Genomic DNA, 27,630 nt, shown 5'->3' with positions numbered 1-27,630 from the left:
GGCTAAGGAGATTTTCTTTTGTTCTGTGGTTCACGGACCTCTCACTGTTGTGGCCTCCCCCGTTGTGGAGCACAGGCTCTGGACGCACAGGCTCAGCGGCCATGGCTTACGGGCCTAGCCGCTCCACGGCATGTGGGATCTTCCCGGACCGGGGCACGAACCCGTGTCCCCTGCGTCGGCTGGTGGACTCTCAACCACTGCGCCACCAGGGAAGCCCTAAGGAGATGTTTTAAGTGAGGCTATTGTGTGATTTTCAGACACCACCATATGTAATTGACTATATACTATCCCATTACAGGAATAACTTCCAGTACTCATACTGACTACTCTACTGACTTAACTAGCACAAGACACAGAAGCATAAGGACAAAAACCACCTTACAATATAGCCATGTCTTGCACTTCACAGCTCTCAAAGCATGTGCGTTTGAAGAAGAAAAAAACAACTGAAAAGTACAAAACCAGAAGCTATTCTGTGGAAAATTATTTCAATCATCAGGCATGTGAAAGATAAGTCAAAGATTCAGTTTTCATCAATGCTTAGTCAAAACGGAAATTTTCTTCTGTCAAGAATATACTCCAGAGGCTTCCCTGATGGCACAGTGGTTAAGAAGCCACCTGCCAATGCAGGGGACAAGGGTTTGAGCCCTGGTCCGGGAAGATCCCACATGCCACGGAGGAACTAAGCCGTGGTGCCACAACTACACTGCCTGCGCTCTAGAGCCCGTGAGCCACAACTACTGAGCCTGCGAGCCACAACTACTGAAGCCTCCGTGTCTAGCGCCCGTGCTCTGCAACAAGAGAAGCCACCGCAATGAGAAGCCTGTGCACCGCAACAAAAAGTAGCCCCCACTCTGTGCAAGTAGAGAAAGCCTGCGCACAGCAACGAAGACCCAACACAGCCAAAAATAAATAAATAAATGAATAAATAAATAAAAGAATATACTCCATCAACAATGTGTGTAATGGAATGGTGTGAATGAGTATTTTATCAGAATTCCTGTAATGCACAAACCTATAGCAGTACTGAAATCAGTAATGCATTTATAATAGTAAATATTTATGAGGAAGTAACCCATAGAGGTTTTCTCAAAGTTAACAATGAAAATTAATGTGACATTATCAGTAATAAATTGTGAAGCTGAAAGAAACTTTTCTAAACTATTAATAACTAGAAGCAAATTGTAATCAACCATGTTACAAGAAATCTATGTCTATACACTACAAAGTTTATTTCTTAAAATTTTATTTCGAAAATACATAAACTGTCGTATGAGGAGGCAGTTAAAGAATATATAGCTAAAAGAGTGGGGGAAAAGTTTTATAGAGACACATCTGGCAGTAGTTCATTTTTAAATGTCATTTTTCTAGATTTTGTGACACCTATAGTATTGATATTTGAAAGCATTTAAAAAACTGTAATTTGAAGATTTGCTACTTTCAGGTAGAATAAAATATTTGGAAGCAAAACAACGTTTCCACTGAGAAAAACAATAAAAGCCAAATAAAATAGCCAGCATTCAATCAAAAAGTTCTAGACAAACCAAGAGATAGAATCATATGACTAAACTTCTAAGAAAAGAACAGATAATACAAAAATATTTATATAAGATATTGTGTATCTTTATGAGGAAAAGTCTTTATCAAGAAAAGACTTTAAAATCATCAGAATTAATATTATATTTTATTTGTATATTTATATATAGATATTTATATATTTATATAAAGAACTTAAAGATAAAGCCCTAGTTAAGGCAGTGACAAGAGCAGTAGCAGTGGGAGTGAAAAGAAATGGTTATATTCAAGCATATTTTGTCAGGAAAAGTCCAAGATCAAATGTCTGACTGCACACATGGGATGGATAGACGGAGTGGGAAAAATCAAAGTTAACTATAGAGGTTCTAGTGAAGATGGGGTTGCCGTCAACCAACCCAGGGGTTGCGATCATCCCCAAGGCCTAGGAGACTCAAAGGGAAGGTCATGGTCAGAGGCAAAGTTAATTGGTGGGAAAATAAGACTCCCAGTCTCTCCATCTCCTTATACCTCCTTATACCTCCTTATACTTTTATTTTAACATCTTTATTGGAGTATAATTGCTTTACAACGGTGTGTTAGTTTCTGCTTTATAACAAAGTAAATCAGTTATACATATGTCCCCATATCTCTTCCCTCTTGCATCTCTCTCCCTCCCACCCTCCCTATCCCACCCCTCTAGGTGGTCACAAAGCACTGAGCGGATCTCCCTGTGCTATGTGGCTGCTTCCCACTAGCTATCTGTTCCTTATACCAGTTTTGTTTTTCTGCTCATATACGTAGCAGCATTTCATTCAAGGGGAAAGTCATTGATCTGACTGGTCAAATTAAACAACATAGTTCAAGGCACATTTACAGTGGTTAGTTCCTCCACAATTTAGAAAGTCACATTCACAATTTCCCTCTTCCTACGCCGCAGAACACATTGGCCATTCCTCCAAAGTTTCCACTCCACAGAGTGGACCAGAGATGACGTGAGCCCAGAACTGAGAGCTTGGCATGAGATGGTGTCAGCCCCACGTAGAGCTCTGGCATAAGTTATAACCCATCCCAGCTCTACAGAGAGCTCTGCATGGAATCCTGGGAGTAAACTCAGCCATAATAATGGGATTCTGTTTTTCATTTGCTTTTCTTCCTTGCTTAACTTTCCCTGGCCACTCTGACAAACAAACTTTCAGGCATTCCTGGGCCACTCACTAACTTTATTCCATTTAATGTCATCCAGATTCCCAAGAAAATTACTAACTATAAGGAGGGAAATTTGGAACATGGTGAGTGTTAGATGCCTGAAATATACAGGTCATTGAATCCAGTTAAGTAGCAAATTATCTCGATCTCAAATATGCCAGTAGAATAGCAGACTAAGCTCAATTTAATGTACTCTTACTGGAGACACACGTCAATTCGGGGTCAATTTTGAAAAAGTTAAAAGCACATAGCAGAGATTAAAAGAAAGGAAGGAACACCTGCATGTTTCAGAAAGTAACAGAGAAATTAAATCCAGAGACAGAAAAGCGGACTGATGTCTGTGGGTTCCGTTCCTTAGTATAGGCCTTATGTAAATAGGGGCTGGAGCTAGGAATCTAACATTACCTTGAGGACAGGAATTTAGACTCAGGATGGAACAATATTGAGAAGTTGGTACAGATATCCTACAGAAATTTCATGAGGAACTGCTTAGTCCATTAAGAGGGCCAAGGGAGGTGGTGAGGAAGACTGATATCTCTTGAAAACCTTCAGGTACGGAAAACATCAACACCTCTGAAAAGTAGGCCTGTCCTTCCCAGCGTTGTGATGGCCAGGTTGTCACTAACCTGTAAGGCCCTGTATGAATCAGAAACTGCAAGGAGAGTAATTCAAAGAAAAACAGATGCAGGATGGGTGTGGCAGTAAATCCTAGGACGCTATCAGAAACAAAATTAAAACCACTCTAAAGGGAAATTTTAACAAACCAGAGCAGATAGTATCCTAACCAGAATAGAATAATAATTCTGAGGAAGTTACTTTAGTTATTTAAGTAATATTCAATGCATTTCCATGGCCAGGCCCTTTAGAAGAATTCTAAAACATATACAAACAATTCGTTTACATCTTATATATCCCACCATCCAGAGCCAAATTCACTTAAGTACTGTACTGGTGGAAATTGAGCAGCACTATGGAGACAATAAAAACGTGTTTACCATCAAAAAATGTCAAGGTAAGAAAGATAATGTCTAATTTTTAATTATTTTGTGGTTTATTGAAATCTTTTGGAAACCCAAAATAGAGAAAACCTAGGAGGCAATGAAGACTTAAATCTTTAGAGATTTATCAACTCATCTATAAAAGCTTTATTAATCTCTTCTTTTAATAACATGCCTGAGAGGTATAAATGTGTCCAGTGATAGGGTTGAAGAAGCCTGAGAGAATTTCAATTGTTTACTATTCTTGGTCAGCTATTAAGACCTTTCAGGAGCATCTTGATTTTCATGGCATCATCCAACAAAAAGCAGGATATTTTACAGAAAGTCCTGGTCCACTTTTTGGCTTGCTTTTGTAAAACAGACTTTGGAGATTTAGATCAAATGTCATATCAATTGTCCTAGACTGCTTACTATGTGCTTTCATTATAGATTTTAATGTCAATAGAGAAAGGAGAAGGAAAAGTCAGAGGGAAATGAAACAGGTGTACAGACATTTCTCAGAATTCTGGGGGAAGTTGCATCTATAAGCGGAAAGTTTTTCACCATGGAACTCACAGTGGTTGAACTTCTCATGAAGAATTTTTTTTTCACTACTGAAGAAAACTATGTTTGATTTTACCATAACTGAAAAGTTCTCCTGTTTCTACTTCTGAGGTTTGCCCTCAAGACTACTGTTTACCTAATGGAAGTGACTCCTATGCATGGAGGAAAAAGTGCACCATTTGAAGGAAAAGCTAAAGGAGTGATATTCAGGTAGCTCCTCATTCCACCAATGAAAATGTACACACAGATTTTCCACTTTACACCTCATTTTCCACCTTATTTTCATGATTTTGAAATGAATATGTAGGGTCTGATGAGTTTGTCAATAGTCTATAATTATTAGTGTTATTAAAATAGAATACAAATGATAAGCCATATGTAAAAATGCTGTGCGAATAAACTGCTATACCCCAAATAATACAAATGAGTGAATGGCAGTAAATACTAAGAGGGATTAACAACATAAAGGATATTAAAAACACATATAAAGGATATTAAAAACATGATGACCGTATTTCATATTTATGTGTCTTTTTCCCTCTCACTCTTTTTTTTTTTTTTGCGGTACGCGGGCCTCTCACTGTTGTGGCCTCTCCCGTTGCGGAGCACAGGCTCCAGACGCGCAGGCTCAGCGGCCATGTCTCACGGGCCCAGCCACTCCGTGGCATGTGGGATCTTCCCGGACCAGGGCACGAACCCCCGTCCCCTGCATCGGCAGGCAGACACTCAACCAGGGCGCCACCAGGGAAGCCCTTCTCTCTCACTCTTACTCAACTCCTAAATAACTAAGAGAATATGCTCACAAATGGTAAGCATGTTTTGGATGTTCGATGTGTGTTTGTAGGAAAGAACAAAAAAAAAACTGCCTCAATTAGGTCAAATATCATACAAGAGATGAATGAGATTAGAGATGGGACTGGGATTTGTGTTAGTTTCTCAATAGCTAACCAATCACAGATATAACAGTGTAGTGCAATATGCAAATATACATAAGTTTAAACAACTTCTCTTAAGTTATCTACTGTCTGTAAAGACAATCACATTCAACTGCTCTGCACTTAACCCCAGAGCTTCTGAGTTAGAATCTGTTAGAAATAGGTACACGTTTCATTGCTTTGGTAACATTTACGTGGCTCTGCATCAGGCAATACAACTGCTAAGATCACACCCTGGGAATTCAGGAAAGGCTAGTGTCCAGTTCTGATCGTTCTACCACCCAACTGTGATCTAGGGTAAATTCCTGATTAAAAAAAAAAAAAAAACCCTGAAGATGCTGAAACAGTATTTCCTACTTCACAGGGTCGTCATGGGGATAAAAGGTCATTAGGATAAAGTGCCTCTCACCCAGGAAACACTGATAAATGCTACTGATGCTACCATCATCATCATGACCGATCAAAGACATATTGCCACATGGAAATTCAACATTCCCTGGGCCATTCACAACTTTCCTTTAAAGGACTCATATTCTATGTGGGGTCTTAACACCTTCAAATAACAGAAAATACAAGTCTTTACGCCTTTTTTTCTGTAGCTAATTTTGGCATCTTTCAACTCTGTCCACTTAAGTGTCGGTTTAGCATATTCTTGTCGCACAAAGAAGCTACTTCCCAAAGAGAGGAACAATGTGTCAAGTGACAAAGACATTGAGTGAAGTCTTTCACATCCTAGATTGTCCACGGTACAGCTCAGCTGGTCTCTGGGTTGGAAGGCCTGGGTCTACTTTGCTCGTCTGGTCCTTAGCACGTGGTCTGTGAAACAGAGGCAGCTGCGGGTAGAATTATAACACAAGCAGAACTGGCTTCAATTCTTCCTTCTTAGTTCTTTTTCTTCTTGTCCAGCTGTACAAGGAACTTGCCTGCCCTCTGTTCCTGCCAGGACGATGTTACATCTGCCTGCATAAGTAGGTCACCATTGTATATCAGGAAAGGTCTTATTTGTAATCATCAGGAACCAGATATGGCTAATTTGAGCAGAAAAGGAAACTTTTGGAAGTTTATGGTTAGGTCTCAGTAACTAGAAGCAGACTAAACAACCGAAAGCCAAGCCTATGCTATTGCAATTATAGGATCAGGCCAAAGTGATGTTATAAGCCCTAGCTGGCCTTGCTACCAAGCAGGAACAGGAAACAGGAGGTTGACCCAGCACTGCTGGCCTTGCTTCTTTACATCATTTATTTGTAATTCAAAATCCAAGAGAGGGGCTTCCCTGGTGGCGCAGTGGTTGAGAGTCCGCCTGCCGATGCAGGGGACATGGGTTCGTGCCACAGTCCAGGAAGATCCCACATGCCGCGGAGCGGCTAGGCCCATGAGCCATGGCCGCTGAGCCTGCGCGTCCAGAGCCTGTGCTCCGTAATGGGAGACGCCGCAACAGTGAGGCCCGTGTACCGCAAAAAAAAAACAACAACAACAAAAACCAAAAAACCAAGAGGGGGTGCAGTTGGCCAACCCGAGGTCACCCGACTGTTTTCCATCTGTAAGGGAGACTGAGCATGTGAGTAAACAGTGTATCTGACATGTTCAGCTTGTAAAACGAGAGGAAGGCTCTGTTTCTCACCAAGACCCACAAAGTGGAAAATTCCCCAAAGAGAAAGGAATTTCAGATCAGATGCTTGGAAAGTTAAAAACAACAACAACAAACAAATGCAGATGTGGAATTAAAGACATGGAGTCATTAAGAACCTATATGTGGAGTGATTCAGACCTGAGTTCACATCTGGAGCAAGCTACTCAATCTTGCTGAGCTTCAATTTTCTCTAAAGGAAACAACATGGAAGATGATGTCCACATGTAACTTGTGGTACACATGAAGGAGGGTAGTACAGTATATGATGCCTGGCACATCCTATGCATTTTCTAAAACTACTACTAGTACTATTATTATTGTTACTTATTATACAATTTATTGTAGAAATTAACAGGGAGAGTATTAATAAATGTTAATACAGTGCTAAGTGTCACATTTATGATCTCAACTAATTATTTGTTGATTCAACAAACATTCCACATATCAGAAAATAACCTGTTAGTATATATATATATATTTTTTTTTTACAGAAGAAAAGAAATCGTAAGGCTTAGAAAGTGTAAACAATGTACCAAAAGTCACTCATTTAAGAGGTAATGGAATATTATTCAGCCTTAAAAAAATGGAGATCCTTTCATTTGTAACAATATAGATGAAACAGGAGTGCATTATGCTGATGAAATAAGCCAGACAGGATAAATACGAATGATATCATTTATATATGGAATCTAAAAAGAAAAAAAGCCACACTCATAGAAACAGAGAGTAGAAAACTGGTTGCCAGGGGCTGGGGTGTGGGTGGGGAAAAGAGGGGAAGACTGGTAAAAGGGTACAAACTTTCAGCTGCAGGATGAATAAGGTCTGAGGATCTACTGTATAACATAGTTACTACAGTCAATAACACTGTATTGTATAACTAACATTTTCTGAGAGAATAGAACTTAAGTGTTCTCACCAAAAAAAGAAAAAAAGGAAGAAGGTGTCATGAGCTGTTAGATGTATTAATTAACGTGATGGGAAGGATCCTTTTGCAACGCATATGTATATCAAATCATCATGATATACTCTTTGACTATCTTACAATTTTGTCAATTATACCTCGATAAAACAGGAAAAAAAGAGGTAATAAAGATGAGATTCCAATCCAGGATTATCCAGCTCAAAAAACTACACTCTTAACCATTACAATATAGTATCCATCCATATGTTGTAACTGTAAAATGCTTAACACAAAGGAAACGTTAAATAAATGGTATTTATTCTAACTCTAATGCTTACTAGATATGTTATGTGGTATGCTTTACTTCTAACTACAAGGGTATAAGGTGCAAATTCTCGCTACAGAACATAAAAGCCCCTGTGGTACCCTGTACGATAAACACAGTACCTGTAAATCTCTCATCTCTCAACCCAGAGTCTCCTCAAGTTGGAGGTCTTTACCCCCTTTATAATGTGGGAATAATGCCTTTCCCACATTTGCACTGGGCATGAAAATCCATACTTCCAGGTGTATACTGAACCTCCACTTAACTCCTCGTCACCTTGGAATCACCAGACCAAAGATCATTTATTCCATTAATATAAATGATCTAGGGATAGAAGTACAGAATATACAGAGAGTGTTGGAGGAATCTAAACAACAAGTCCTCCACTCTCAAAACAAATTTTAGAGTTCCAAAAGTAAAGAGCAATGTTTGGAAATAAAACTAAAAATGAAACATCTACAATTAGCCAAGTATTTGTTATGGGCCAGGCTACTTACTAGGCACTTGATAAACATTACAGCTCATCTTCCTGCAGTCCTTCAAAGCATATAATATTGTTTCTATTTCATAGAGAAGAAAATTGTATCTAAGCAGGTTAGTGATTAGCCCAAGACCACAGGGCTAGGCTGTAAGAAAAGAAGGCCAAGTTTCAGTGGTCAAAATAGTGATGGATGTTATAACTAGAAGATTATGGATAATCAAATAAAAATATTCAAAACGGTCCTAATGTATTATTAGGATTTCTTTAGAACAACTTGGGTGCCTTAGTGAATACAGTAGTGGTAGGCACTACAGTCTCTTTAATTTGCTAATCATACAAATCTACTTTAATATTCTTGGTGACAAGGAGCTAACTACTGATAAGGCAGCTTCTTCAGTTTGGGGGCTACTCCAGGGTGAAATGCCGGAACGTCTTACTGCCTGCCTGCAATGTTACCTAGTTCTACCAGGGGGAATAAAGCAGAACAAATGGCCACTGTTCTTGACAAATGGATACAGTTTCAGTTTTTCAAAATGTCAGTGTCAGATTCATTCACTGTATCAGATAGATCTGTCAAATGGCTTTGCCCATTTACTAATGGATGGCACACTGCAGACACACGTTGGGTCAAAGGACTCAATGTCACCTCATTGATACTGTCATCAATATAATTTGTATTGGCATTTTGTCTCACCCTGACTTTAAGGACTATGTGGGGAGATCCAAGTCTCCAGACCATGGACTGATCACCTCTGCTTGACACAGTATTCTCTGCTCATTTCCAGAGGGGACCAAGGATGAGCTCTTGTACTTCTGAGTCTATTCACCCTACCTGGCAACACATACTAGCTGGGCCGATTGGATCAAGCAGGAGCCCCAGAGTTTAAATTTCCAGCTGCATTGGAGGAAACAGAGGCTATGCCCCAATCCCATAACCCCTCACTTCTTACTGCTAGCCTATCCTAGGCTGTTCTTGCTGATCGGAGTACTTCATGCTAAAAATTAATTTTGCTTACCTGATGGCAGTCACACAACCTCAAATGCCATTTTTATAAATAAGGCAACCACCAGTGGAGTGTGATTTAGGGTTTTTTCTTCTGTAGACCCTGCCTACCCTATAAAATCTCCCATTACTGCATCATGGAGACTATACTCCCTTTCCGAGGGAATAGATTCTTTCCAACCATAAGATGAAATAAGAACCTACATTTCCATACTGCCCAAAAGGAAATACACTGATTACAAAATGCAGGAGAATGACTGATTTTCCACATTTGTTGTGTTCATTAAAGGGTTTTTGAATAGACTTGACAGTATTAAAGAAGTTCAACACACACAAAATAAAAATTAATAAATGAAGAGAAAAAAATTGCATTTACAACAAACAACAAAATAAACACATTGAGATATAAAAGGTTGTTATACATCAATGAAAAATGGATGCCATAAAGTCACAAACTAAAAAGTATTAACAGCCAATAAAGATATGAAAATATGTTCAACCTTGCTATTATTAATCAAAGAAATACAAATAAAATAATTCAGGTGTCATATTTTACTGAGCTAGAATGACAAAGTTTTAAAAAACTTGATAATACTGGTATTGATATTGATAATACTGGTACTGATGAGTGTGTGTAAGAAACCACACTGGATGTTAAATTCTTGGTAGAAATAAAAAGCACGGTAACCTTTCTGGAAGACAATATGTCAGTATGTACCAGAACTGACAACCAGCCATTCAAGTTCTAGAAGTCCATTCTAAGGAAATAAACAAATGCTCAAAGACATATGAACAAGGATGCTTGTCTCATTGTTTAGCAAAGCAAAACAGGAATAATCTAAATGTTGAACAGTAGGGACTGGTTCAATAAATAATAGAATGCTGTTCAACCATTAAAAATGCTGCTGCAGATTTTTATTAGGTGATGAGTAATCATACTTATATTACTAAATAAAAATGTTATAGAACTGTTTTGTAGTTTGATATAATAATTAAAGGTATTTTATACTTGCATTGTATTTATATGCACCCCGTCACAAAAAAGTTTCCAAAGATACCCTCAAAAATGTTACAGAGATGATTTATCAGAAATAGGATTTTGAGTTATTTTTCCTTTTTTCTTTAAATCCTTTCAATTTTGGAGTTTCTGCAATGAGCCTGTATTATTTTTACAATTAAAAATATTTAAATTTACAACAAAAGGATCTAAATTCCTCCAGTTTTCCATCCTGGCTCAGGGTATTTGTGTAAAAAAAAAAAAAAAAAAATCAGCTTATTTTCTCTTTTGTATCAATCTAAATTTACTTTTTGTAAGTTAACTATTTTAGTCTGGCAGACGTTTCACACAGGAAAATTGTTAAGGTCTGAGTATGCTATTACCTTTAAAAGCACTGGAAACTTTGAAATTATTTCTTTCAGAATTTTCATATAATACTGAAAGGCGGGGGGGAGGTAGCAAAATGAAGGGAAATAGATAGTAGTAGTCAACTTCAATTAAGAAAAAGCAACAAGAGGCAGTTTGTACTCTTTTGATACGGCAGAAGCCCCATGTGTCAACTCATGCTAAAAGATGTATATATACACAGACATATATATGTTTGTGTGTATTATATGTATATGTGACACACACACATAATTAATCCACAGCCTTAGGCTAATCACTCATTGTGGCAGAAACAACGAGCTGTTGACTACACTTTAATTAGCTCCTCCAGCCTGTAGAGGCATCACTAGGACCAAGAGAGGAACAACATTCTCCATCTCCGCTTGCATCTGGGTATGGTTCTATCCCAAAGAATGTGACCAGAGGTGACCTGAAGAGTTTATGTCTGAAGGATAACGAGTTGATAATTGTAGCTTGCAGCTTCCTCTCTCCTTTCCGTTTTAGGACAAACGTAGAGCCACTTGATGAAGGTGGTGGGTCCCTGAATAACTGAGCAGAAAACTGACCCTCAGACCACCAAAGTCCATACTACACTCCTGAGTGAGTGAGAAATGAACTGTCCATGTGTTGCTCCACTGAGGTTTAAGGTATATTATTTAGTGTTTAACTAACGCATTTTTTCTTTAAACCTCAGTTGCCTTCTCTGTAAAATAAAGTCTTTGAAAAGGATCCACTGTAAGTTTTCTCCCTTGCTTATGTTTTTACCTTAGTTTTTAACTCTCAGAAACATTGCGCGCATTCTACCTTTTAAGTTAGTAAGTCTACTTTTTTCCCCACAAAGACGGGTTCTTCAAGTTATGGAGAAGTCATAGCAGACTGTTGCTTCAGTTTAAGATACGCATTCACATATGAGATGAGAAGGGTGAGGACCCAGAGAAACGCCTTTGACAGAGGGGAGTGAGAGCATACTGAAGAATGTTTAGTAATAAAGAATTCAGATGGGAGAAACGGATGGGTTACATCTAACAGATTTGCTCAAAGGAATTCTGGAAAGGCAAATATGTGAAAATGTATAGCAAAGACATGGAATGCCTTTTGGTCCCTAAATGGATTTCATTTCAAAGACGTGCATATTGCAAATACATGTACCATAACACTTCTCTGTCCACTTCTAGAATCTTCTAAAGCCTGACAGAACATCTGCAGAGAGAGGATGTCATTCCAAGATAATCGACTGCAAGTGACTAAATTAAGATAAAAACGTCCTTAACCTTGAACAGTTTTTAAAGAGATTTTAGAAGAAAGGAGCCCTCCAGGGGGTTGTATAACTATATAATTGTACCCTTTCTAAAAGGCTATTTACAGATACATAATGTTTCCCCTCCATTCTTTAAAGTAAAATATAGGATAAAAAAAATAGTTTGGGGATAATATTTGTTTGGGACAGCAGGCACTGCTAATCAGTACCACTCTCTCCTTATTCCTTACTATCAGAGCCCTGGTTTAGGAGACCCCATTATCCTTAAGGCTAAGGTGGCCAGTTTAAAATCCGAGCTGATGAGATCTAAGTGCAAGTCTGCTGACCATCTGTGGTAAAAAATTTGCTCTCTGAGTTAGACACTGCCTTTTTTTTCTTACTTAATTTCTTTTTTTTTTCCTTTTCTGTCTTCCTGCCCCAATTGTTGGAACACTATTGGAGATTCTGGGGTCACTTTGAAGCTATGTGGACGTGCTAGAGATGTGGAAGCTGGAAGAGCGAAGCAACCCAGTCCCCTGGTGATGCCCTTCAGCAGCTGGACTAACGCTAGAGGGACTATCTCCAAACTTCCTGCTACCCGTGGAAAGTAAGGTAAATCACTCATTCACTTTCTGTTACCTACTAACGGATCCAGAACCCTAACCTCAGGGTTCTAGAACCCTTCTCAGTATCCCATAGTCATACTCATGTTCCAGACTCCTGATCATCAGACTTGCTTATAGCAGATGTATGGGGAGGGCAGGCTCTTCTGGAAGCCCTCATACTTCCTCCCCTACCCCCACCACACACAAATAATGATCTTTATGTCCACTCATCCTTCTATCTACACTCAGAGGCCAGGGCCCCCAGGAAGGCTTCACTGACAACCCTTTACTCCTCTCTACATGCAGAAAGGGTAGAGGTGTGGGCTCTGGAATCAGACTTCCTAGACTTGAATTCTTAATCTGTTACTTACCAGTTTAGGACGTGGGCAAAGTAGTTACCTTCTCTGGACACCCCTGTAAAAGAGGAACACTAAGTAGCACCTACGTTCCTTACTGAAAGGATTAAATGAGCAAATGCAGGTAAAGTTCTTATAATTTTTTCTTGGGTCAATCAATTGTAGCTGCTATTGTTACCTTTGACTAATTTAGGGCAGAGTCCCTTTGCCCTCCTTTGGTTCTCTGGGCCCGTCTCATTCACAACACACACAACCGCATACTGCAGAGTTTTGAAAGGTGGTTCTCAAAATGTGGTCCCTGGGCCAGCAATATCAGCCACACCTGGGAACTGGTTAGAACTCTGGCACTGGAGCCCAGCAATCTGTGTTTTAACAGTATTCTCAGGCATATCTGATGCACACTAAAGGTTGACGACAACTGAGAACATCTGGCTCACACTCTCCTGGAGGCATTCACCAAAAATAGAGTTACAGGACCTTACACCTTACCAGTTGGAGAAGGGGTCTAGTAATTGCCCTGGTTATCAGGCTTGTCATGATTTTTCAGCACATAAATGTTTGAGAATCACTGCCATTTTGAATGTGTGTTTCACTTGTCTGTGTTTCCAGTGGACTTTACTTCCTTGCAAGGAAGGTTTGTGAAGATTTGTTGTTGTTGTTTGAATTATTAGTTTTATTATGCTAATTCTAGAATCTCTGGTGCATAGTGCAATCTCAGGCAGGAAGTAGTGGCTCATTAAAACAGGTATCCCAAAAGTCTTAGTAGAACTTCAAGATTAATTCCTTCAGGAAGAGGTAAAATTGTCATTAGATGCAGATGATATGATACTATATATAGAAAACCCTAGAGACTCTACATGAAAACTACTACAACTGATAAACGAATTCAGCAAGGTAGCAGAATACAAGATTAACATACAGAAATTGGTTGCATTTCTTTATACCAACAATGAAATATCGGAAAGGGAATGTAAAAAAACAATGCCTTTTAAAATCACAACCCTCAAAATAAAATACTTAGGAATAAACCTCACCAAGAAGGCAAAAGACTTAAACGCTGAGAACTGTAAGACGTTAATAAAGGAAAGTGAAGATGATTCAAAGAAATGGAAAGACATCTCATGTTCTTGGGTTGGAGGAATTAACATTGTTAAAATGCTCATACTACCCAAAGTAATCTACAGATTTAATGCGATCCCTATCAAATTACCCATGACATTTTTCACGCAATTAGAATAAATAATCCTAAAATTCATACAGAACCATAAAAGACCCAGAATTGCCAAAGCAATCCTGAAGAAAAAGAACAACGTTGGAGGCATAGCCACCCCAGACTCAGACAGTACTCCAAAGTCACAGTAATCAAAACAGCGTGGTATTGGCACAAAAACAGACATATGGATCAATGGAACAGAATACAGAGCCCAGAAATAAACCCACACATCTCAGTTAATCTTTGACAATTAATCTTTGACAAAGGAGGCAAGAATATATAATGGGAAAGAGACATTCTCTTCCGCAAGTGGTGTTGGTAAAGTTGGACAGCCTTATATAAACCAGCGAAGTTAGAACACATCCTTTTACCATACACGAAAATAAACTCAAAATGTCTTAAAGACTTAAACATAAGACATGACACCATAAAACTTCTAGAAGAGAACACAGGCAAAATATTCTCTGACATAAATCATACCAATGTTTTCTTAGGTCAGTCTCCCAAGACAATAGAAATAAAAATGAAAATAAACAAAGGGGACCGAATCAAACTTACAAGCTTTTGCACAGCAAAGGAAACCATAAACAAAATGAAAAGACAACCTACAGAATGGGAGAAAATATTTGCAAATGATGCGACCAGCAAGGGCTTAATTTCCAAAATATACAAACAGCTCATACAACTTGATGACAATAAAAGCAAACAACCCAATCGAAAAAATAGGCAGAAGACTTAAAAAGACATTTCTCCAATGAAGAAATACAGATGGCCAATAGGCACATGAAAAGAGGCTCAACACTGCCAATTATTAAAGAAATGCAAATCAAAACTACCATGAGGTACCACCTCACACCAGTCAGAATGGCCATCATTAAAAAGTCTACAAATAACATATGCTGGAGAGGGTGTGGAGAAAACGGAATCCTCCTACAACACTGTTGGTGGGAATGTAAGTTGGTGCCGCCACTGTGGAAAACAGTATGGAGGTTCCTCAGAAAACTAAACTAGACCTACCATATGATCCAGCAATCCCACTCCTGGGCGTATATCCAGACCAAACTAGAATTCAAAAAGACACATTCACCCTGATCTTCACAGCAGCAACATTCACAATAGCCAAGACATGGAAACAACCTAAATGTCCATCAACAGATGAATGGATAAAGACGATGTGGTACATATATACAATGAAATACTACTCAGCCATAAAAAAAAGAATGAAATAACGCCATTTGCAGCAGCAACATGGATGTAACTAGAGATTATCATACTAAGCAAAGTAAGTCAGAAAGAGAAAGACAAATACCATGATACCAGTTATGTGTGGAATCTAAAATATGACACAAATGAACCTATCTATGAAACAGAAACAGAATCAGAGACACAGAGAAGAGACTGGTGGCTCCCAAGGGGGAAGCAGGTGGGAGAGGGGTGAACTGGGAGTTTGGGATTAGCAGATGCAAACTGGTATATATAGATTGGCTAAACAACAAGGTCCTACTGTATAGCACAGGGAACTATATTCAATATCCTGTGATAAACCATAATGGAAAAGAATATGAAAAAGAATGTATATACATATGTATAACAGAGTCACTTTGCTGTACAGCAGTAATTAACACAACACTGTAAACCAAGTATACTTCAATAAAAAATAAGTTAATTAAATTTTTAAAAAGATTAATTCCTTCAGAAGAACAAGTACTACACATTCACAGAAAAAGCACCCTTTGAAAGTTTAAATTTTTGAATTTCTTTGCCACTTCCTTAGTTTTGATCATCTTGGACAATATATTTTTAATATTGACTTTTAAAAAGAATTGTGTTTCAGTGTTTGCTATCCTTAGAGAGACAGAAACAGATAAGTACAACTAAATACTTATTTTTCAAAAGTCTCAAAAGTATAAGGGAAATGAAAGTAATTATATCTTCAAATGATTTTGGGGTATGTTTCTAATTTCATACTTCTGATGCGATTAAAGATTAAAACTGTATTAAGACATTTGAGACATGTCGCATTGGTATTAAATGAATTTAATTTTGTGTAAAGTGGCAGAAATATTTTCTTCAGCAAACATACCTGCAGATATAAAATCACAACCATAAATCTACAAAAAAGCAAGCTGTTGAATGAAATCTGATTGGTTATTTCCCTGCAGTATGGATCTGCTAATAATTTAATTTACTACTTGCTAACAGAAGCCAAAATTTAAATATACATATATATGTGTGTGTATATATATATCTCTCTCTTCAATTTTAAATCATTCATATATATGAACAAGTATACATACACATATATAACAATTGTTCATATATATATATACAATTTAAATTGAAGAAAGTACATCTGGTGGCCTATTTTTTCCCCCCGATTTCTAAAGAACACCATATTCTATTCTAGGCAGTGGAATGTCAATCCACCTTAAGGGTTGTTCAATGAGCATATCTGAGAAACCACTGGTTTAGCCAATGATGTACTTATTGAGGGAGGCCCTAGTGCCACTGTCAAGAGCTTATCCACAGGAAAGATAAGAAGGTACTTGTTTGGTTTGTGAAAAGAAGGAGTAGTGAGGAATGGCAGGTAGCTGCAGGCTGATGACACGTGATGTCCGTATATATGTAGAACCAACACGCCCATAATTGCACCCGTTTTCCATACCCAAATCCAAAGCCTTTATATCATTAATCCCAGGCAAAAATGGTAAGATTCATGTGTGTTACTATCCCACGGCTTCAAGATGCCTCTAAACTCATATGAGTATGTCTTAGTTTTATCAGTGGAGGACAAACCAGGCTTCTATCACCAAGCCCCATTCCATAACAGGCAAACCAGTCCAAGACTTCTCTGAGTGCTGCAGGAGAGTCTATGGAAGGGGCGCTCACTCCACTGTGATGCCTAAAATGCCTTTGCACAGAGCAAACATTCAATACATGCTGAGTGAATGAATGAATGAACTGGTGTCATAAAACAGGCTTATTTCAGGGAAATTCCATTCAACAGGCTGGCATTTCAAAACAGTGTGTTTGCTAACAAGATGCAGTTCCTGTGATAATCTTCTCAACCAGCTATCAAGAAACAGGAAGCAAAGATTCAAGTAACAGGATGTTCCTACTTACGAGGAACGTGGGACAGCATAGTGGACACTGGGCTTAACTGTTCTGGAAAACGTGGTCCCAGTAGGCATACACGCTGGTACATTTTCCCCACCTACCAAATACAAAAGAAGTATTTCATTTCCATGTTGCTCTTCAAAGTTCCACCTCATTCGTGCCTGTCATTCATCCTCTGGCCTCTTCCTGTCTCCATTTCTGTACAGAAAGGTGCTGAGTCTCTGCTCTCGGATACAAAAAGGGTGTGTTAGGAGAGGGAGCCATGGTACCTCGATGTCTTTTTCTTTCATCTTAATTCTATTATGCCAACTCCACTGAACTTAATTAGAGTGAATACAGAATTACACAATTACCCTCTGTTCTATTCTTCAGATGTTATATTTTGATAAAATTTACGACATGCTGCTCTCCCCTTGAACACCAGATGAACACTAGAAATGGATGTGTGTTGACATAAAATCTGTTATAATTAAAATTAAAGTATAGCTTACATAATGTTAGTGTTAACATAAAATTATAGATGTGTAGAGACAACGTGGTCATGCATTTTTTAGTGTAAGTACATGCTTAGACCAATATCTGTTAGCGGAATGAAGATGGAAGAGAATTTTGGTTAAGCCACAAAGGCTGTTTAAGGACTTGCAGATAGCTAAGGGGAACTCAAAGACCAGTAAGATAATATTTCCCCTGCCATGTTTGCAATTGCAAAGTGAAGGGAAGATGTGAAAGTAAGTACCCCTATGGAAATTACAAGACAAGTACATTTTTTTCCTTGAGTACCTGGGTAAATGCTTAAATTCTAATGTATATCAGTGATGCAAATTTTCAACTGAGTTTGATAAATCATAAAATAATAATTATACATATATGTATATAAAACTGCATGGAACTAGGCAGTTCAGAATTACTTCTAATTAAAGAGGTACCCTATGACAACTAACTTAAACCTTACAAAATATGGTTCCAAGTACCCTATCAGAGTGAAAAGCAGGAGACTGAAAGGTTTATTGTAAATGTTTGTAGTCATGGTGTCTTAACTAAAACTACTGTGTCACAAATACTATTAAAATAATTGTGACATTTTATTCACTTTTACTGCAAACAACAAAAGAAACTATAGGTATTTTTTCATTTCAGGTAATTATTTTAGCTAACAGTTATTAAATGTTTTGAGAAGACAGAGTGCTAATTGCATTACTTCATTTTATCTTTAAAATAGCGCTTCCATGTAATTATTCTTAATATCTCCATGGTATTAAAGGGTATCTCTAGTTTAGACCTTTCTTCAGAACTGCAGACTTGTGTATCCAACTGTGTACTCAGCATCTCTACTTGGACGTCACGAAAACATCTCAAATCTTATACCTCCAAAACTGGTCTTTAATCCCCCAAACATGCTCTACCCCAAACTTTTTCCATCTTAGGTGACAGTAACCACACCTTTCCAGTTCCCCAGGCCCTAAATCTCGAATTCACCCTTGACCCCCTCTTCCTTTCCATTCTTGCATTCAATCTACCACGAAATGCTGTCACAACCTTCCCAATGTGCCACTTCTGAGAATTACCAGCCACTAGCAGCCTGGTGCAGGCCAACAACATAGACCTCGAGGATCCTGTAGTCGCCTCCTGAGATTCTCCCTGACTCCACTCTCTCCCCACATCCTCAAGACCACAGATAGAGCTATGCTTTTCAAACAAGAGACAGTTCATGCCACACCTCGGCTAAAATCCTGTCCCTGGCTGCCTACGTTTAGAGTAAAAGACACAATGCATGTGATGGCCTCCCAGGACTTACCCAATCCATCCCGTCACATATCCGACCTCCAGCCCTCCTGCTGTCTCTTCCTCCCCACTGACTAAGTCAGCCAGGGTGGCCTCCTTGATATTCCTCCAAGCTGCCTGGCATATTTCTGCCTTAGAGTGTTGGGACTGGTTATTCTTGCTCCCAGGGAGTGGTCGCCCCATCATACATTCTGACAACTCCCTCACTTCAAGTCTTTGCTCAAATGTCAACTTATAAAATCCACCCTGACTACCCTATTTAAAATCAGAACCTACCTGTACACGCCTCCAGCACTCCCAACCCAAGCCTCTTCAGTGAGCTTCACATCCTTTTCCTTATCCCGTAGCGCCCATCAACCTGTGACAAAGCATAGAATTTATTTATTACATCCGTTTCCACACGAGAGTGTAAGGAGGGAGAAAGCATGCAAGAAGGAGCACGCAGGCAAAGACTCTTGTCTAATTTATTCATTGATATGTCCAAGCATAGAGAACAGGAAGATGCTTGATAAATAGTCCTGAAAAAGATACAGATGAGGAAACTAGTAGTAAAGCTCAGAAAGTTTAAGTAACTTCCTCAAGGTTTTAGAGCTAGAAGAGGGTCACAGTAGAATTCACACTTGGGGATGTCTAACTTCAAATCTCTTAGCCTCTCTGCTATCTTTTTTTTTTTTTTTCTTCACGGTACGCGGGCCTCTCACTGTTGCAGCCTCTCCCGTTGCGGAGCACAGGCTCCGGAGGCGCAGGCTCAGCAGCCATGGCTCACGGGCCCAGCCGCTCTGCGGCATGTGGGATCTTCCCGGACCGGGGCACGAACCCGTGTCCCCTGCATCGGCAGGCGGACTCTCAACCACTGCGCCACCAGGGAAGCCCCTCTCTGCTATCTTAAGTCCATGCAATTCAGGATTTGTTTTAATCAGTGCCATGGAAATTCTCACTCCACTGAATAGGATCACTAAAGTGTTCTCTGTCTAGATCTATATATATATTTTCCATTTAAACAAAGGAAACAGAAGAGGGGAATTCATCATGGGTTACTGCGGTAATTTTACAGCAATTTTAGCAATAATGACATTTAAGTAATAGTGATATTTAGTGATAGCATAATAATAATAAAATAATAGCTCTTAAATGTATTGAAGACGAATCGCATGCTAAACTCGGTGCTAAAATATTTCCATGTATATTTTGTGCAAAATCCTTATGAATATTCTATCAGATGAGCTTGATGTCTAACTCCACCAGGCATACTTCTCTTATTCCGCTTTCAAAGATAAGGAAATTGATGAGAAGTGTGGTAACCGTTTGATCAAGATGAGACTGGTAGTAAGTTGTGAGTATGAATTTAAGTTCAGGTCTAACTCCAGAATTTGATTCTCAATCCATACATGAAAATTCTGATAATTCCTTTGATAAGAGTATGTTTTCTCCTGGAAAACATCCCCCATTATGTCTGCCTGTGCTCATACCTTCAGAACACAGTCAAGTTTAAAACATGATAAAAATGTTTAAATAGTGTGCTTTAATAAATGGAAATATCTTCATCTCAACAATAACACAAAAAGGCAGGCTGAGCCCTTTGAAGTGGCTCTCTTCCATCCAGAACAAGAGAAGGAATCAACAGCTGCAGAGTAAAGAAAGCATGAAACCCAGAGATGGAGGATTCTGTAAATGACCAATTACAAGACTATTAAGCCGCACTTTCATAGCAAGAGGCAAAATATTCCATTAAACTGAAAATTCTTCTACCCCTCACTCCAAGGCCCACACAAACATTAATGTTGCATTTATTAGGATGTATTTCCTGTGCTCTATCAACTTGACTTTCAGCAACTGTATTAATGCAGTCCTTTCGCTTTGCACATATATCTGAATGATGGATTCCATTACTGGAGTTTTGTAGAAAGAGTGGAGGGAATGAAGTAAAGTTTGGGAAGAGCCATCATAATCCATAATGATGGGCACTGAATCAGGACAAGAAGAAATCTCTCTTCTCATTTATTTGAATGAAAAGCCTACTATATATTTATTGCCTCTGTACAGGGCCATGTGTTGAATAATGGAAAACAAGCATCTTTCATTTGGAGGTAGAATTTGTGTGCTCAAGTTTCGATGGGCCTGCAGAATTAATCTTGTTTTAGAAATGAAATAAAATGTAATTTCTTACTGTAAGTAGATGTGGTTAAGCAACTGGCAACGTTGATGTCTTTAAATCACTGCAGTTTCGGGGTAGGCAAATCTATAATTATTTCAAGCACTTTTATTGGTGCAACAATTGAGCAGTGTACATAGTGGTCAACAACCTGGGCATTGTCAGACGACTCTAAGTTTGAATCTAGACTTTGCCACTCACCAGCTATGTGACTTTCAGCTATGAGAATCACTTTCTTCAGCTTTACAGTGTGGATTATTATATGCCCTTTGCAGAACTACTGTAAGAACTAAATGTATATGGGCACAGTGGCTCATAGTAAGGGCTCAAATTAGTACTGTGGTCACTACTAGTAGTATTGAAAAGAAATTAGAACTTCTATTCTCCTAAAGTGGGATATGTGTCCCTTTATCATTGTAATTTCATATCATTTTACTTTTGACCTTATAATTTAATAGCTTGATCCAAGAAACATTTAGCAGTAAATATAATTGAAAGAAGGTTACTTGTCAAACATGAAATACTGTCGTATCAAGTGTGCTGGCACAATACTCTTCTCAGATAATTAACCTGTAAAAATATGTTATTGTCTTCTTTTTAATTGAGCACATTGAACATATATATTTACTGTGCCAATTGGCGAAAGGTCCATTAATTAATCAGTCTAACTATATGTTGCATAAATGTCTTCTAAACATAATCGTATATGTATTTTATTTGTTGGGAAAATGTGTTTGAGATTGTTCTTTTCTGCCTATTTAAAGTCAAAGAGGATGAGAAGTAGAGTTAGGCTTAATGTACTTTGTACTCCATTATGCCATGAAAATGCTTCTGTGCCCTGGAGACAACAACAAAAGATTTGCTTTAATGACAAGAATCAAGTATGTTCTAAAGCTTCCAGGTAGGAGGCGTATAGGTTGCAGTTTATATCAGAAGTCTTTGCTCTCTCTCTCAACTGCGTCTAGATGGGAAAGATGTGGTCACAAATGCTTCAAGGTGATACAGTAAATGTTGGAAAGAGGTGGGTAGGAGGCAGAGTTTTGAATATCTCAAACCTGAGCTAGAAGGATTTTATTTAAAGAAAATAGCGGATATGATTTTTCACTTAAGGAATGCCAGTCAGCAAACCTGACATTAATGTAGGAAATTAGCTCTTTTAGCTATGATGCTTTCAAATGCACATGGCTGAAAACAAATTCAAAATAGTCAAAGGAAATTTAAAAACAAAAACCAAACAACAACAACCACCTCAACAAACAAGTACTAGAAATTCAGGGATGCAGCCATATTCAGATACAGTTGGATCTGGACGTTCCAGAGTATCAGCAGGGTTCCAGCTCTCTCTCCATCCCTCAGCGCTGCTTACCTCTGCAAGACTTTATTTTACAGAAAGTCTCTCCTTGTGCTGGATGGTCACTGGGAGTCCCAGAGTCATATCTCCCCAGCTTAGAAATTCCAGAGAGAAAAGACAATTCTTCCATTTTGCTCTGAGAGAAAAGTCCTGGAGAGCAGTCTGATAGACTTAGCCGAGGTCAGACGCCTACCCATGAGCCAATCACCTGCTTTACTGGAGTTCAGTCCCTGGGCGACTCATCCCCGGGGCCCGTGAGGAGGCAGGATGGCATTATCTGGCAGTTCTCCAAGAAAAGCTTGCTGTTTTTTTGTAAGATGAAAGGGGAGAGGACATGGAAAATGAAACCTGTATCTGCTTCTGTAAAATCCACAGAATCTTACTCCCTGTCCTGTGTCAATGACCATGCAGTAAGCTGACCCAGGAGGTCATTTTTCCCACAACAGTCTTTATATATATGACTAAGGAACACACTGGTAAAAGAATATGGGAGAAAGTCTGAGTATGACAAGTCAGCTAGACTGATATTAACTAAAAAAGCTGTGTGAAAATATCCTTAAAAAGTTGCCCCCAACTCACTCAAAGTCCAAAGTTGGAGCTGGAAATACAATGTCATGGAGTTTGGATAAGAACAGGTTTTCTCCAAGCTGAACTATGACACAGAGATTAGCGACTTCGAGAAACTATACTTTTCCAAAGAAAAAACATCACATGAGAAAAATGAGGCCTAGAAAAATTAAATGACTTAAGGTAACATAGCTAATTAATGGCAGGACTGAGACTAGAGTATATACTTTGTGTAACTGGCTATGGTTTTTTTGTTTGTTTGTCTGTTTTGTTATCAGTTCAAAACGAGACAAACTTAAAGAAAGGAAACACAACCAAAACTCAGTGGTTGGAAAAGAGATGGATGTGAACACCCACTTGTTTCTTACGTATAAAGTTACCCCTCGCAGTGTTTTGGAGGAGAAAACGCTGGCTCTTCCCAACGTTGGTTATATACACAAAGATTCCAAAGACAAGACAAGTGCTTTGCAAACAAAGTAACTAGAACCAGCTCAGGCTTCCCCGCGCCCGGTCCTACGTTCCACGGTCAGAACCACCAACTGTATACCCCCGGGGAACAAGGTGATTCAGAAAAGCTGGCGTCTTCAGAGAAGGGAGAAAACTTAGCCGGGAACAGAGGAGAAAACTTGCTCAGCTTCTTGCTGGGGTCTGAAACGATCCCAACAGAGTCCTTAAACCCCTCAGGTTTCCCCAATCAAGCACCCTCGCCTCCAACCTGGGCCACCCCAGATCTGACTATCAGACGACAGAAGTCTGCGGACGCACGAAGAGCTAACCACCCCACGAGAGGAACCTACACGCGGCCGCACCCACTCACCCGCCGCTCCCCGGGAGACGGGACACCAGCCCGGGGTCCCAGTCCCGGGCGTGGCAGACTCGCCCCTCTCCGGGCCCAGCTCCGCTCTCCTCGGCGCGGCCCGCCTGGGCGCCGCCATCTTGACCACGAAGGGGGCCTCGCGCCGGAGGCCCCTGAGCGGGAGCCCTGAGCGGAGCCGGAGCGCCAGGGAGCCCCATGTCGGCGCCCTACGTCCCCCGCGCGCTCGCGCAGCGTCCACGCGCGACGAGAGTCCCTCACGCAGCGCACGATCCAGGCTTCCGCGGACCCGGCGCCCCGCGCAGCCCGCACCGCGGCTCAGGCGGCGCCGAGGGCGGCCCGGGCGGAAGAGCGGGCGGGGCGCACGCGCTCGGTAACCTGGCAACGCGGAGCAACCCGGCGTCTCTGGCGAACCCCAGCCTTCCACCGCGAGGAAGCACGGACCCCCGCACCCGCCGCCCAGCCCTCGCCGCCGCTCGGTCGCTCCGCCCGCTGCTGCCCGCTGGCTATGGTCTTTTCAATCCATAATACAACGTCTATATGTAACGAATCTGTTAAACCCTAAATGTTTATGATATTCAAGTAATCCAGTATCTGAATTATTCTTGAAGATAAAACATCCAAAGACTTCTTAATTGTATGGGTATACATACGTAAAATACACGTGGAGGTAACTTCAAATATAGTATGTGCCTGTCTCTATTCCTTCCCCCTCCGCTCTTTAAAAAATGCCCCTTTAAAAATTGCCCACTCACCGTCTGTTAGGTAAATTTGCTGAAACACAGTAAATGTGGAGACAGAAATTGTTATAGAGACTATTCCAAATGGCACTGACACCTGTATTTATGAAATGTTTAAAAGGGTAAGTTAGAGTTGTTTTTTTTAAAAAAAAAAAATCCCACTATAGTAACACCACATCATCCTAGGTGCCCAGTTCTATCCAATTACATAAGATGGAGAAAGAGAGAGAGAGAGAGAGAGGAGGAAGAGAAAGAAGAAAGGAAGAAAACCAAGTACTTATGTATAAAATGTTGCTGCCAAAGTTTGAGATTATACTCAAGCATCAATGAACAGAAGGAAAACACTTACAAATTTACAAATGTATTTCATTTATGGTATGAGGGACACAGGTTTAGATTTGCAACACGCTCCCACAAGGGTCAAATTGACCACTTTTTTCTATCTAGTTGCTCTTGAGAGAACAAAACAATTGAAACAGATGCCATTCAATTCCAAGTCTATAGCTTAGACCATGTCACTGCACATGAAATATTGTTCATTCAGAGTCAGCACATAGCAAGAGTAATTTATACTCTCAGAGTGTTTGCTCTCAAGTCAATAGCAGAGAAGCCTTGAATAAAAACGTTCCCATTACTTTCCATTGTAATAGATCTTACTTATAGCCCATGAAACAGTGGTCAGAGGAGATTTATTCTTTGGCCACCATATTATATAATCTCTCCACTTTAAGCCATCCCCCACTCGGCGATTATTTTTTAAATATGTTACTCGTAGTCAATATTAATTTACATTTAATCTTTCTTAGCATTAGGAGAGTATTATTTTGTACAGGCTCCGAAACAAATCTCCCGAAATTCCTCCCTGATGCTCCCTTCAGGCTGAAAATGTATTGCAGGGTGGCTGCAGTGACTTAATTCTAGTTGGCAGAGCCCTGGCCTCACACTAATTTCATTAGCCTCAAACTCCTGGATTTGAAAGATCCACTGAATATGATTCCTGTCCTCTGACATGTCACTTACTAACCAATTCAGTGTGCATACAGAGGAGAGAAAGGACTTGCTCAGCTCTGGCCCACCGGCAGGCAGATGAGAATTCCCAGTCAGAGACACTGTTTACATCTGAGTGGTCATTCTTGCCCGGGTCCTCATTTTCAGGAAGGAAGTTCAATCCAGGCTTTGCTGGCAGCTGCAGCATTTGTTACATCCATTACTAGCTCCTTGTTCCTTCCTGCCCCCCAGTGCTTAGCATCCCCCATTTCAGTCACTAAGTCTTCCTTCCCCCAGCCTAGAAGCTTACCTCACCATAACTTTTTATCTCAAATGATAGGTTTGACACATTCCCCACAGCAACCCACAGGGACTGGGGAAAAGAAAACTCAAATCTCTGGAGAGCTAAGAATTCAACCATTTAGAGGAGTTTCTTTTATCCAGGACAGTCTTCATTGAGCTGAACCCTGCAATCCCAGAGAAGATTCACCTACCCGTTCTTTTCCTCTTTCCCTAAAGTGACTGTGTCTTTGAACAAGGGGTCTGTGTTCCACTATTCTCTCTATTCATTTTGCAGGTTTACAGAGGCTGGGAAACTGGGGACTGGACTTACATGCCAGGAGCTTCTACGATCACATGCAAAAATAAGGCTACTGGAAGAGACTGTTGGAATCTATCTCTGTATATTTGAACATGGGCAGTGGTTAACCAGGATGCTCACACCAAGCTTATATCCAGCTTGCAGCACAAGCTACAAGTTGGTGCATCCCTCCTACTACCAGCCTCTTCTCAATAAATGCAGGTGAAAACTGGGGGCTCTTTTCCCTCAGCTGTTCAATCCAACATGAATAGCTGCAATTTGCAAATTAGAGGAAAATGACAGTGTTTTCTCTGAATGGTTTTGGCCCCAACGCACACTGCTAATGCTGGCATTCAGTTCCTTTCCTTCCCAGCCCAGGGAACGGGGGAACTAAGCATAAGGCAAGCGTTCTCTTTTCTTGCAAGTGCCTCAGATCCACACACCAGAGAAGGAATCAGCTCCCCCTGGAATCTTTTTCAGCAAACACAATCCTTCACCTAGTCTGCAAGCTCTCTCTTGACTTTAAGATTTCACTCTTTTTTCGACAGGCAGGCCCATCTGCAAGCTCCCAAGCTCCAAGTGAAGGCACCAAAATAATTTTTAAAATGTCAAACAGCAAATGTGCCTTCAACCCCCAGAGCTCCAGTAAAAATACTGTGAGTTGCCCCTGTGGTTCTCAGGTGACCTCTGGCCTCATCCTCCCTGCAGCGCTGCCTCCTCAGGTTCTCTAGTTTAAGCTCAGAGGTAAAGGAAGTGCTTCTGGGTTTTGCTTCCAACAACCCAGGCTCTTCCTGAAAGCATTACCTCAAAGTGAAGGCTGCCCAGAAGCACTTTTGGCCTTGCAAACATCTAGAGGTGGCATACTCAACAGGTGCTAGGGATGCTCAGAGGCTCAGAGGGGCCATACCAGGCTGCAGCTTTAGACAGGCACCCCTCCTTCTGGCACAAACACAAACTTCATACCCCTGGGTGCTGATGTAGTGACAGCTTGAATCTCACAAGGAGTCCCCTCCAGAAACCCAACATGCTTCAGGAAAGGCACTTGAGAGGGAGCCGACTTTTTAGCTACGGGGAGCATAAGGGTCAGCCAGAACATCTGGAGAAGGGACTAACTGAGCTTGGGTCCTACCAGGCAGGGAGAGAGCTGTGCATTAGGAAAGGATCACTTCAAGACAGAGATGAACAAAAAACTTGGAGATAGGGGTAGA

The 27,630-nt window shown here is 40.1% G+C and overlaps 1 pseudogene; it reads right to left on the bottom strand.

Annotated features, from left to right (window-relative positions):
• LOC115850739 (UDP-N-acetylglucosamine--peptide N-acetylglucosaminyltransferase 110 kDa subunit-like) overlaps positions 1-24,241 on the bottom strand; it is a 39,840-nt pseudogene extending 15,599 nt beyond the window's left edge.
• Between the last annotated feature and the right edge of the window lie 3,389 nt (positions 24,242-27,630).

Source organism: Globicephala melas, chromosome 3 (genome assembly GCF_963455315.2).
Source record: "Globicephala melas chromosome 3, mGloMel1.2, whole genome shotgun sequence".
In the NCBI taxonomy this organism is placed as follows: domain Eukaryota; kingdom Metazoa; phylum Chordata; class Mammalia; order Artiodactyla; family Delphinidae; genus Globicephala; species Globicephala melas.
The sequence above is the reverse complement of the archived record's forward strand: the minus strand, read 5'-3'. Positions and strand labels throughout refer to the sequence as shown.